The sequence below is a fragment of the Hypanus sabinus genome, chromosome 12 (assembly GCF_030144855.1).
Source record: "Hypanus sabinus isolate sHypSab1 chromosome 12, sHypSab1.hap1, whole genome shotgun sequence".
NCBI classification, from domain to species: Eukaryota; Metazoa; Chordata; class Chondrichthyes; order Myliobatiformes; family Dasyatidae; genus Hypanus; species Hypanus sabinus.
In genome coordinates this window covers 3,968,400-3,981,134 of record NC_082717.1, presented here as the reverse complement: position 1 = coordinate 3,981,134, position 12,735 = coordinate 3,968,400, and positions in this window count along the sequence as shown.

The window sequence follows — 12,735 nt, the reverse complement described above, 5'->3', positions numbered from 1 at the left end:
ATCGAATGAAGAAATTTTAAACCCTGCAGATCGCTTACCGATTAAGCCGGGAGATGACAGGGCCCCCATGCTATTGTTATTCCAGAGTGTGGTGTGAAAAGGCAGAATTTGAAATGCTGCTTGAACAAAGAGGTCGAACTGAAAACACATAGTCTGAAGGGTCCTGACGAGAGGGCTGGCCACCTGTGTAAACTTAAAGAGTTGGGTGGAAATTCAGAAGATGGTCTAAGTTTGGGACACGGTGTTGTTAAAATAGTTCCTATGGAAAAGGCGGGTGAGGGTTTATCTCGCCACATTACCCAAGCTCCCCATGTGGGACCTCACCGGAAAAGAGGCGACGGTTAATGGGGACGCCATTTTTAAATAGCAAAGCCGGTTGTACGGGATTTCGACAAAGCCTGTGAATAATAAAGACAGCCCCCTTGGAAGCCTGCCTGTTCAGTTTGATAACGACCGAAAGACTAGTATTTACATAAACTTTTGTAGATGCACGTAAGCTAAGATCACACCTCCTTAGTTTTGTTGCTGAAGGAAAGAAATAAAAATAGGTGGTTATTAAATTGAAGTCTGATGCTACAAGACTTTAGTATGGTACACGATGTTAAGATATTAAAGAAAGTGACACTGTAATCATTAACTGTTTAGATACTGAATTGAATGTATAACTATTACTCTGTAGAAAAAAAACTTTGGTGTTGTGCTAGATTCTAATACCATGTAAGACTCTGTATTATTTCATTTTTTTCCCGATGGTAAAAAACGCGTTGAAGAAAGGGGGTGTTACATCCGTAGCCCCCTCCTTTGTGAGAATCGCAAGATCACTGTTGGGTTGGGTCAAGGGGCCCAGGGTGCAGACTGTCTCGTTTCCCCGGCGATGTAAAGCTACGGGACATGGCCATTGTCTCCGGAAGACAAAGTTGTGGATTGGAGACTATGCCACGTGGATGCCCTCAGGCAAAGTGGGCTGGTTGAGGGAGAGATTGCATCACCCCCAACCTGATTGACATCTACGACCCTGCGAGTCAGGATAAAAGAGGGTCTGTAGGAGCAGTCCCTCAGACGCACCAGAAGAAATATTAAGCGACCACGTAACAGCAGGAAGTCATTGGAAGGAGGCCACACGCGTTCAGTTCCGTTGCTGGAATTGGTGGCTGGAACCACGGAAAACGGCTTTTAGCTAACAACGGGGAAACCCACTCCCCTGACTCAACGGATTGGCATCATAAAAGACCTGGGCAAGTTTAAATTGCCTCGTTCTTAAACCCAAAAACTCTGCAGCTTGAACGAACTAACAGTGACTGTTATATTTCCATCGGACAGTACATTATCCCCTAGACAACGATATAACTATTTCTTATTGGTTATTATTATACCCGCGCTTTAGATTTAGTATTGACGACGTATATTATCTGTATGTGTGTATTAATCTTAATTTTGTGCCCTTTATCAATAAATACTTTTTAAAATAGTACCATCAGACTTCAACGGACCTCTCTATCTTTACTGGTAAGTGATCCAGTTATGGGATTTCGTAACAGTACAAACAAGCTGGATGAACTCAGCAGGTCGGACAGCATCTGTCGAAAGGAGCAGTCAATGGATGCTGCCCGACCTGCTGAGTTCCTCCAGCTTGTTTGTACGTGTTGATTTGACCACAGCATCTGCAGTTACTTTGTGTTTAATGTTACGTACCCCGTAACTGGGTGTCTAACCAGCAGAGAAAGAAAAATTCGTTAGAGTCTGGTGGTACTATACTAAAGGTGTTTATTAATAAAAATAAGCAAAACCATATCAATAATGCAAATATACATGTAAAATCAGTTAGCAGTAATAAACCTAAAAGTGTAGGAATAATAATAATCAATAATAAACAAGCTCTATCGGTCTAGGGGTAAATAAATTGTCATAGAAAAGTGTAAAGTTCAGTTCAGTTCATGAGTACTGATGTAGTTATGGTTGTTGTATTGTAATCGTTGGAGAGAGAGAGAGAGAGCGAGATGTAACAGCTACAGTCAGGCAAACCTTCCTTTGCTTTCTTAATCCGTAGTATCGTTGTGGTCATTCAGTTATGACCTCTCTGTCCTTCAGCTAGACCGTTCTTCTGTGGTGGACTCGTCACTCTGGCATGAGTGGACACACACACAGGTCCCCACCGGCCCTGCTTTAACACTGATAGCCATAATGACCGATCTCCTGGTTCGGTCTCCGAAGCCCCCACCTTTCTGTGGGTTCCAACACTCAGTCAGTGTCCACTGGCATGTCTGGAGGGTATCTCGCCAGACCTGTCTTTTATCCCTACTCACAGGGACTCAGCTATCCATCACTCCTGAATGACTGTGTCCATCAAATAAGGCCACTCCTTCAGTCCACTGAGGAATGTTAATGAGCAAACTATTGTCCTTGCAGCGAAACAGTAAATACTTCAAAAAGGAGTCACAATACGATTAATCAGCAATTTCCCCCTCTCTCTTACCTGTCGCCGATGTTCTTGCTTGTTTTTCCGTCTCTCTTTCTCATGGTCAGCATAGCAACAGTAATAGTTTGTGTTTCTCAGGAGGGGAATGGTTAACTCTGTACCCCATTGTCCATCAGGTCTATTCACCACTCATAACATTAGCATTAGCAGTAAGATCTGAACCAGGGCATTACATCTCGATTCCCATGTATTGCATTCTACTGCTTCTGCAAAGGTAACAATTTTCACAACATATGCTAGTGATATTAAACCTGATTCTGATCCTTTTTTAAACAAGGGACCCAAAACTGCTCACAATTCTCCAAATGAGGCCTCACTCAGGCCTTATAAAGCCTCTTGAAATGAATGCTAACATTGCATTTGCCACTCACACCACAGACTCAACCTGCAAATTAACCTTTGGGGAATCTCACACAAGGACTCCTACGTACCTTTGGACATCAGATTTTTTTAACTTTCTCTCCATTTAGAGAATAGTCTATGCTTTTATTTCTTCTACCAAAGTGCATGACCCTACACTTGCTGACACTGTATTCCATCTGCCATTTCTTTGCCCATTCTCCTAATCTGTTTAAGTCTTGCAGTGGCCTTTCTCCTTCCTCAATATTACCTGCCCATCCACTTACCTTGTCTGCAAACTTGCCCACAAAGCCATTAATTCCATCATCCAAATCTTTGACATATAATGTCAACATATGACTGCTTCCACCCAAGATGGCACCAGTGAACTGCACTGCCTTGGGCAACATTTTCCAGATAGTCCACAAAACTGCTTCCTTCACTTCTTTTATGTCTTCTTTTCTAGTTTAAATGTGGAAAATTTAAAATAAATTTTAATTTTAAAGTTAGAGCCAGTGATCTACAGTTTGAACAATCAGATGCTTTGCTGTCTCTGAACAGATTCCAGGAGGTGAGCGGCCTCAAGTCCGAGAATCTTAGAGACGGGGAGATGATGTTCTTGTTGCCATTTGTGTGATTTTTGTTGCATGTGGAGGGGTTTCATATTCTTGTTGCCATTTGCATTATTTGCTTTTTGTGTGTGTGTTGTTTGATGTTCTTGTTGGGATTGTGGTCGATTCAGAAGAAAGTGAAAGGACTGAGTGCAGGATGGAAACAACCAGACTGCAAATCGATATCCAATGTGTAAAATATTCATAAATATTTTTCATACATTTCAAATTATCATGATTGTTTTTGTGATTCTTTATCTGCCCTGACTTTCAGCTGTTTACTGCCCACAGGTGTAAATGCAGGGCCAGTCCTGATCCAATCACCAGGAGTTGTGAAGGTGCGTGAAGGTGGAACGGTGCAGATACAGTGTGTCCTGGAGAGTGACAATGTGGATTACACTGTGGATAAATACAATGTAAACTGGTACAACTCTCGCAATAAACTGACAGATAAAGGAATCGTCCTTATTCTTTACAGTAATGTCCAAGTTTACAGGTCACAGGGCTTCTCTGATCGATTTCAGCTTTCCAGGAATGTCACCACTAACAGCTACTCACTGACCATCAGCAACGTGAGGATCACCGACTCTAAACTTTACATCTGTGGCATTTGGGGCTCGATCTTTGGAAATGGAACCCAGCTGAATGTGACCAGTGAGTACTTCATGTTGCTTGTATTTCTAGTCACGTCTCTGTATCAACATCTCTGTACAAATAACGATAACACCATGTTTTTAGTTTTATAGAAATGCCTGGTTATTATCAGTTTCTGCTGCAGAATAAAGAGTGGAACAAACTGATTTTTTTTACTGAACAATGTTGATAACTCTTTGCTGGCTCCTGAGTTCAGGGGTAATCAGGGAAAGAGGCTAAATACTGGTATTGCCAGAGATGTCCGTGTCTGTGAATAGACGAATGCAAGGTGAGGGACAACCATTGCACGGACACAGGTGCTGACAGACAAAAGCACCCAGAGGAACAGCAGATACCATCTGAATAAAACCGGACATCGACTGGACTGCAGGCATGATTAAAACAATGAGGATAATAATGAGGAGGTGTTGGCCCATTTTCTAAGAAAAGATCTGCTGTAATTGAAGAGAATCCAGAGAATGTTTACAAGAATGATTCCAGCAATGAAAAGATTAATGTACAAGGAGCATTTGATGGCCCTGGGCCTGTACTCAGTGGAATTTAGAAGAATGAAGGGTGATCTCGATGAAAACTATCAACTTTTGAAAGACCCAGATATTGTGGATGCGGAGAGGATGTTTCCTATAGTGGGCAATAGACAATAGGTGCAGAAGTAGACCATTTGGCCCTTCGAGCCTGCATCATCATTCTGAGATCATGGCTGATCATCTACTATCAATACCCGGTTCCTACCTTGTCCCCATATCCCTTGATTCCCCTATCCATAAGATACCTATCTAGCTCCTTCTTGAAAGCATCCAGAGAATTGGCCTCCACTGCCTTCCGAGGCAGTGCATTCCAGACCCCCACAACTCTCTGGGAGAAGAAGTTTTTCTTTAACTCTGTCCTAAATGACCTACCCCTTATTCTCAAACCATGCCCTCTGGTACTGGACTCTCCCAGCATCTGGAACATATTTCCTGCCTCTATCTTGTCCAATCCCTTAATAATCTTATATGTTGCAATCAGATCCCCTCTCAATCACCTTAATTCCAGCGTGTACAAGCCCAGTCTCTCTGACTTCTCTGCATAAGACAGTCCAGACATCCCAGGAATTAACCTCGTGAATCTACGCTGCACTTCCTCTACAGCCAGGATGTCCTTCCTTAACCCTGGAGACCAAAACTGTACACAATACTCCAGGTGTGGTCTCACCAGGGCCCTGTACAAATGCAAAAGGATTTCCTTGCTCGTGTACTCAATTCCCTTTGTAATAAAGGCCAGCATTCCATTTGCCCTCTTCACTGCACTGCTCTTGCAAGTCCTGGACCAGAGGGCACAGCCTCAGAGTAGGGGGGTGCCCATTTAGAACAGAGAAGAGGAGTTTAGACAGAGGGTAGTGAATCTGTGAAATTCATTTTCACTACTGTGGAGGCCAAGTCATTGAGTATTTTTAAAGTGAAGGTTGATGGGTTCTTGTCCTCTCATCCTCTGTCGCTCCAAGGAGAAAAGGCCAAGTTCACTCAACCTGTTTGCATAAGGCATGCTCCCCAATCCAGGCAACATCCTTGTAAATCTCCTCTGCATCCTTTCTGTGGTTTCCACATCCTTCCTGCAGTGAAGCGACCAGAATTGAGCACAGTACTCCAAGTGGGGTCTGACCAATGTCCTATATATCTGCAACATTACCTCTCAGCTCCTAAATTCAATTCCATGATTGATGAAGGCCAACACACCATACGCCTTCTTAACCACAGAGTCAACCTGCGCAGCAGCTTTGAGCGTCCTATGGACTCGGACTCCAAGATCCCTCTGATCCTCCACACTGCTAAGAGTCTTACCATTAATACCATATTCTGCCATCATATTTGACCTACCAAAATGAACCACCACAATTATCTGGGTTGAACTCCATATTCCACTTCTCAACCAAGTTTTCCATCCTATCAATGTTCCGCTGTAACTACTGACGGCCCTCAACACCACCAACCTTTGTGTCATCAACAAACTTACTAACCCATCCCTCCAATTCTTCATCCAGGTCATTTATAAAAATCACAAAGAGTAAGGGTCCCAGAACAGATCCCTGAGGCACTCCACTGGTGACTGACCTCCATGCAGAATATGACCCGTCTGCAACCACTCTTTGCCTTCTGTGGGCAAGCTAGTTCTGGATCCACAAAGCAATGTCCCCTTGGATCCCATGCCTCCTTACTTTCTCAATAACCCTTGTATGGGGTACCTTATCAAATGCCTTGCAGAAAGCCATATACACTACATCTACTGCTCTTCCTTCATCAATCTGTTTAGTCACATCCTCAAAAAATTCAAACAGGCTCGTAAAGTATGACCTGCCCTTGACAAAGCCACGCTGACTATTCCTAATCATATTATATCTCTCCAAATGTTCATGAATCCTGCCTCTCAGGATCTTCTCCATTAACTTACCAATCACTGAAGTAAGACTCACTGGTCTATAATTTCCTGGGTTATCTCTACTCCCTTTCTTGAATAAGAGAACAACATCTGTAACCCTCCAATCCTCTGGAACCTCTCCCATCCCCATTGATGATGCAAAGATCATCTCCAGCGGCTTAGCAATCTCCTCCCTCGCCTCCCACAGTAGCCTGGGGTACATCTCATCTGTTCCTGGCAACTTATCCAACTTGATTCTTTCCAAAAGCTCCAGCATATCCTCTTTCTTAATATCTACATGCTCAAGCTTTTCAGTCTGCTGCAAGTCATCACTGCAGTCACCAAGATCCTTTTCCATAGTGAATACTGAAGTAAAGTATTCATTAAGTACCTCTGCTATTTCCTCTGGTTCCATACACACTTTCCAACTGTCACACTTGATAGGTCCTATCCTTTTGCTCTTCACATACCTGTAGAATGCCTTGGGGTTTTCCTTAATCCTGCCTGCCAAGGCATTCTCATGGCCCCTTCTGGCTCTCCAAATTTCCTTCTTCCTGGTAGCTTTATAATCTTCTAGAACTCTAACATTACTTGGATGAAATCTTTTCCTGTTACTCATTAGTAAATGTGAGCTGATAAATTGGAGCTGCCTAAATCTCTCAACAGTTAGCAAGTATTTTATGGATTTATCGGGAACTGCTGACCCGACTGTCATTGGATCAGCAAATGCCTGTATTTTTATCGACAAACAATCTGCTGGAGGAGCTCCATGAGACCATAAAACATAGGAGCAGAATGAGGCCATTCAGCCCATTGAGTCTACTTCGTCATTCCATCATGGCTGATTATTATCCATCTCAAATCCAATTTCCTGCCTTGCTGTAATCTTTGACACCCTGAATAATCAATAACTTCTCAACATCGACAGCTGTCTGTGGCAATGAATTCAACAGATTCACCGCCCACTAGGTAAAGAATTAGCTCTTCAGCTGTTCCAAAAGGACATCCATCTATTCTGAAGATCTGCCCTTTGGCCCGAGACTTCCCTACTATAGGAGACATCCTCCTCGTTCCCACCCCCCCACTCACCTCCTGATCCACCCTATCTAGGCCTTTCAATAGTCGATAGGTTTCATTAAGGAAGGACAGACTGCAGGTGCTGGTAATCTGCAGTGACAAAACCATTTTCTGGAGGAACGCAGTGATCAAGCAGCACGCGTGGGGAAATTGTCTACACTTCAGGTTGAAACCCTGCATCCAGACTCAGTTCTGTTGACGCTGGGGTGCATCCTATGGTGGGGAGTCTAAAACCAGCGGACACAGCCTCATAATAAAGAGATCCTTTTAGAACGGCGATGAGGAGGAATTGCTTTAGGCACAGAGAGGTGAATCTGTGGAATTTGTTGCCACAGGCAGCTGTGGAGGCCAAGTATTTTGGTACATTTAAGGCAGAAGTTGATAGATTCTTGGGCATAAAGGAATATTGGGGGAAAGCAGGTGACTGGGGCTCAGAAGGAAAATGGATCAACCATGATGAAATGACAGAGCAGACTCAATGGGCCGAATGGCCGAATTCCACTCTGATATCTTATGGATTGAATACATATGGTCAGATGACAATAAACTTGAACCTCTATGCTGTAACCAGTGACAAAGCTAAATCAGACAACATTCCTGGCAACAAAGCATCCCCCCACAATGAGCTCAATGCAGTCTACACACATTTTCAATGGAACAGAAATGAAATGGCACCACCTGCCCAACAGCCTCCAAAGTACCCGTCACCATCACAGACATGAGATCAGCCCTCACAGGAGTGAACCCATGGAAAGCGACTGGCCAGGTCATGTACTTAGATTAGCTGGTGGGTCCATCCACAGACACCTTTAACTGAACAACACACACAAAAAGCTGGAGGAAATCAGCAGGTCAGGTAGTAACTGTGGAAATGAATACACAGTTAAGATTTCGGCTCGAGACCCTTCTTCAGGACTGAAAAGGTTGGGGGCGGAGAAGGAGGAGAGCTGGAAGGTGATAGGAGGTCAGGTGGGTGGGAAAGGTAAAGGGCTGAAGAAGAAGGTATCTGATAGACGAGGTGAGTGGATCATAGGAGAAAGGGAAGAAGGAGGGAAGTAATTTCTGCATTGCTGCCAGTGTCGTACCAGTGAGGGTAGGAACAGGATGATTTGCCAGATAAGCACATGGCTGAGAAGCTGGTGCAGGGGGCAGGGCTTCAGGTTCTTGGATCATTGGGATCTCTTCTGGGGGAGGTGAGACCTACAAAGGGTTGGGTTGCACCTGACTGAGGGAAACCAATATTCTCGTGGGCAGGTTTGTTAGAGATGTTGGGGAGGGTTTAAACTAATTTGGCAGGGGTTGGGAACTGGAGTGAAGGGACTCAGGACAGGACGGATGGTAAAAAAGCAAAGATAGCCAGCAGTCAGACTGTCAGGAAGGGGAGGCAGGTAATGGGACATAATTGCACCCAGCAGGGTGGGTATCAGTGCATTAAGGACGCAGAATGAAAAAGGGCAGAAAATACACTACTCAACGAGTTATATCTCAATAACAGAGTATAAGAAATAAGGTGGATGATCTTGTTGCACTATTTCAGGTTGCCAGGTATGATGTTGTGGACATCACTGAATCGTGGCTGAAGGATGGTTGTAGCTGGGAGCTTAATATCCAAGGTTACACGTTGTTTTGAAGAGATAGGAAGGGGGGCATGGCTCTGCTGGTAAAGATGTGACATGGGATCAGAAGATGTTGAATCCTTCTGGGTTGGGTTAAGAAACTGCAAGGGTAAAAGAACCCCGATGGAAGTTATATACAGGCCTCCAAACAGTAGCCGGGATGTGGACCACCAGCTAAAAAGCAAATCAGAAACACCCAAACCCCAATCCCTCCTACCTACACCATGTTCATATCCTTCCATCTACCTTACATCCATGTGCCTATCCAAAACGTTGCATTAGAGCCTCTGAATTTACCTCTACCACCATACAAGGCAGTGCATTGCAGGCATCCATCACTCTGAGTAAAAAACTTACCCCTCACATCCCCCTTGAACCTACCCTCCCCCCACCTTCAATGCATGCCCTCTGGTATTAGTAATGTAAAGATTTTTACTCTTCATGAATGTGAAGGATGTAAGAGATAAAGTCGTTCATATTTCTGCCCTGGAAACTAGCTATTGTCTGTACATCCTATTCATGCCTTGTAAATCTCTATCAGATCTCCCCTCAGCCTCCGAAGCTCCATGGACAACAACCCAAGTTTATCCAGTCACGTGCCCTCTAAAGCAGGCAGCATCCTGATGAACATCTTCTGCTTCCTCTCCAAAGCCTCAACATCCTTCTTATCATGGGATGACCAGAACTGTACACAGTTCTCCAGGTGGGGCCTAACCAGAGTTTTAAAAAGTTGCAACATAACCTGCTGCCTTTTGAACGCTAAGCCTCGACTGATAAAAGCAAGCATTCCATAAGCCTTCTTAACCGCCCTATCGACTGTGCAGCTGCATTCAAGAAACTGTGAAATTTGATCCCAAGATCTCTCTGCTCAGCAACACTGTTAGGAGTCTTGCCCATGATAGCGTACTGTCTCGTTGCATTTGGCCTGCCAAGGTGCAGCACCTCACATTCACCTGAGCCCAATCCATTTGCCAATTCTCAGCCCATATTTGCAACTGGTCTATATCATGTTGTATTCTTTGCCATTCTTCTACACTATCCATTACCTCTCCAGTCTTGGTATTATCCACAAATTCACTAACCCACTCATCTATATTTTCACAAACAAGAGAAAATCTGCAGATGCTGGAAATCTGAGCAACACACACAAAATGCTGGAAGAGCTCAGCAAGCCTGACTTCTCATCTCTTTTTCCAATCCTGCTGAAGGGTCTCGGCACAAAACATTGACTGTTTACTCCTTTCTAAGATGCTGCCTGGGCTGCTGAGTTCCTCTAGCATTCTGCATGTGTTACGTTTTCATCCAGGTTATTTCTATACATCAGAAAGAGCAGAGGTCTCAGCACAGATTCATGTGGAACACCACTGATTACAGACCTCCAGCTCAGATACGTCCCTTCAACCACTACCTATGTACAACTCTTCTATGCACAAGCCAGTTCTGAATCCAAACAGCTAATTCATCCCACGCAGCTTAATCTTCAGGATAGCCTGCCATGAGGGATTTTGTCAAATGCCTTACTAAAATCCATGTAGATAACATCCACTGCCCTACCCTCATCAATCTCTCTTGTCACCTGGTCAAAAAACAATAAAGTTGGTAAAGCACGGACTGGCATGCACAAAGCCTTGCAGGCTCTCCCTAGTCAGGCCATGGGTTTCCAAATGAAAAGGAGATTGAGGAGATTTGATTTCTCACCAAAAACACTTGCAAATTTCTACTGATGCACTATGGAGAGCATTCTAACTGGTTGTATCACTGCCTAGTATGGGGGTGGCTACTGCACAGGATCGAAGAAATCTGCATCCAGTTGTAAACTCTAGATCATCAAGGGCTTGAGCCACCATAGTATTCAGGACATCTTCGAGGAGTGATGCCTCAGAAAGGTGGCATCCATCATCAAGGACCCCCATCACCCAGGACATGCTCTCTTCTCATTGTTACCATCAGGAAGGAGGTACAGAAGCCTGAAGGCACACACTCAATGATTCAACAACAGCTTCTTCCCCTCTGCCATCTGATTTCTGAATGGATATTGAACCCATGAACAATACCTCATCACTTTCTTTTTTAATTTCATATTTTTGCACTACTTATTTTATTTAACTATTTAACAAATATATACTTACTGTAATTCACAGTTTTCTTTTTCTCTCTGAAACCCTTTTTACCCAGCATCTCTGGAAACACAACTCGTTAGCCCCTTGCTAACAGCCACTGAAATCAGCGAACCTTTCTGGAACTTGGTACGTCTGAGATCGGTGGGTCCCCCCAAACCAGAAAGTTGGGATGTTTCAATGGCTCGAACTCTGATCTGAGTGAATACTGTGCAAATACTGCCCTATCCATCAGCAATGAATAAGAGATTGTACACTGCATGCAATTATACAAATAGGTGTATCTATGAAGGTTAGCTTAACCAGTTATTAAAGAAGAAAGAGAACAAAGGGAAAAAATAAAAGGGTTCACCAGTAGAATTTTCCATCTTAGACTCCATTGAATCTGTGGTTAAGAAGGCGTACGGTGTATTGGCCTTCATCAATCGTGGAATTGAATTTAGGAGCCGAGAGGTAATGTTGCAGCTATATAGGACACTGATCAGACCCCTCTTGGAGTATTGTGCTAAATACTGGTATTGCCAGTGATGTCCGTGTCTGTGAATAGACGAATGCAAGGTGAGGGACAACCATTGCACGGACACAGGTGCTGAAAGACAAAAGCACCCAGAGGAACAGCAGATACCATCTGAATAAAACCGGACATCGACTGGACTACAGGCATGATTAAAACAATGAGGAGATGTTGGCCCATTATCTAAGAAAAGATCTGCTGTAATTGAAGAGAATCCAGAGGATGTTTACAAGAATGTTTCCAGCAATGAAAAGATTAATGTACAAGGAGCATTTGATGGCCCTGGGCCTGTACTTACTGGAATTTAGAAGAATGAAGGGTGATCTCAATGAAAACTATCAACTATTGAAAGACCCAGATATTGTGGATGCAGAGAGGATGTTTCCTATAGTGGGCAATAGACAATAGGTGCAGAAGTAGACCATTCAGCCCTTTGAGCCTGCACCTCCATTCTGAGATCATGGCTGATCATCTACTATCAATACCTGGTTCCTGCCTTGTCCCCATATCCCTTGATTCCCCTATCCATAAGATACCTATCCAGCTCCTTCTTGAAAGCATCCAGAGAATTGGCTTCCACTGCCTTCTGAGGCAATGCATTCCACACCCCCACAACTCTCTGGGAGAAGAAGTTTTTCCTTAACTCTGTCCTAGATGACCTACCCCTTTTTCTCAAACCATGCCCTCTGGTACTGGACTCTCCCAGCATCTGGAACATATTTCCTGCCTCTATCTTGTCCAATCCCTTAATAATCTTATATGTTGCAATCAGATCCCCTCTCAATCTCCTTAATTCCAGCGTGTACAAGCCCAGTCTCTCTAACCTCTCTGCATAAGACAGTCCAGACATCCCAGGAATTAACCTCGTGAATCTACGCTGCACTTCCTCTACAGCCAGGATGTCCTTCCTTAACCCTGGAGACCAAAACTGTACACA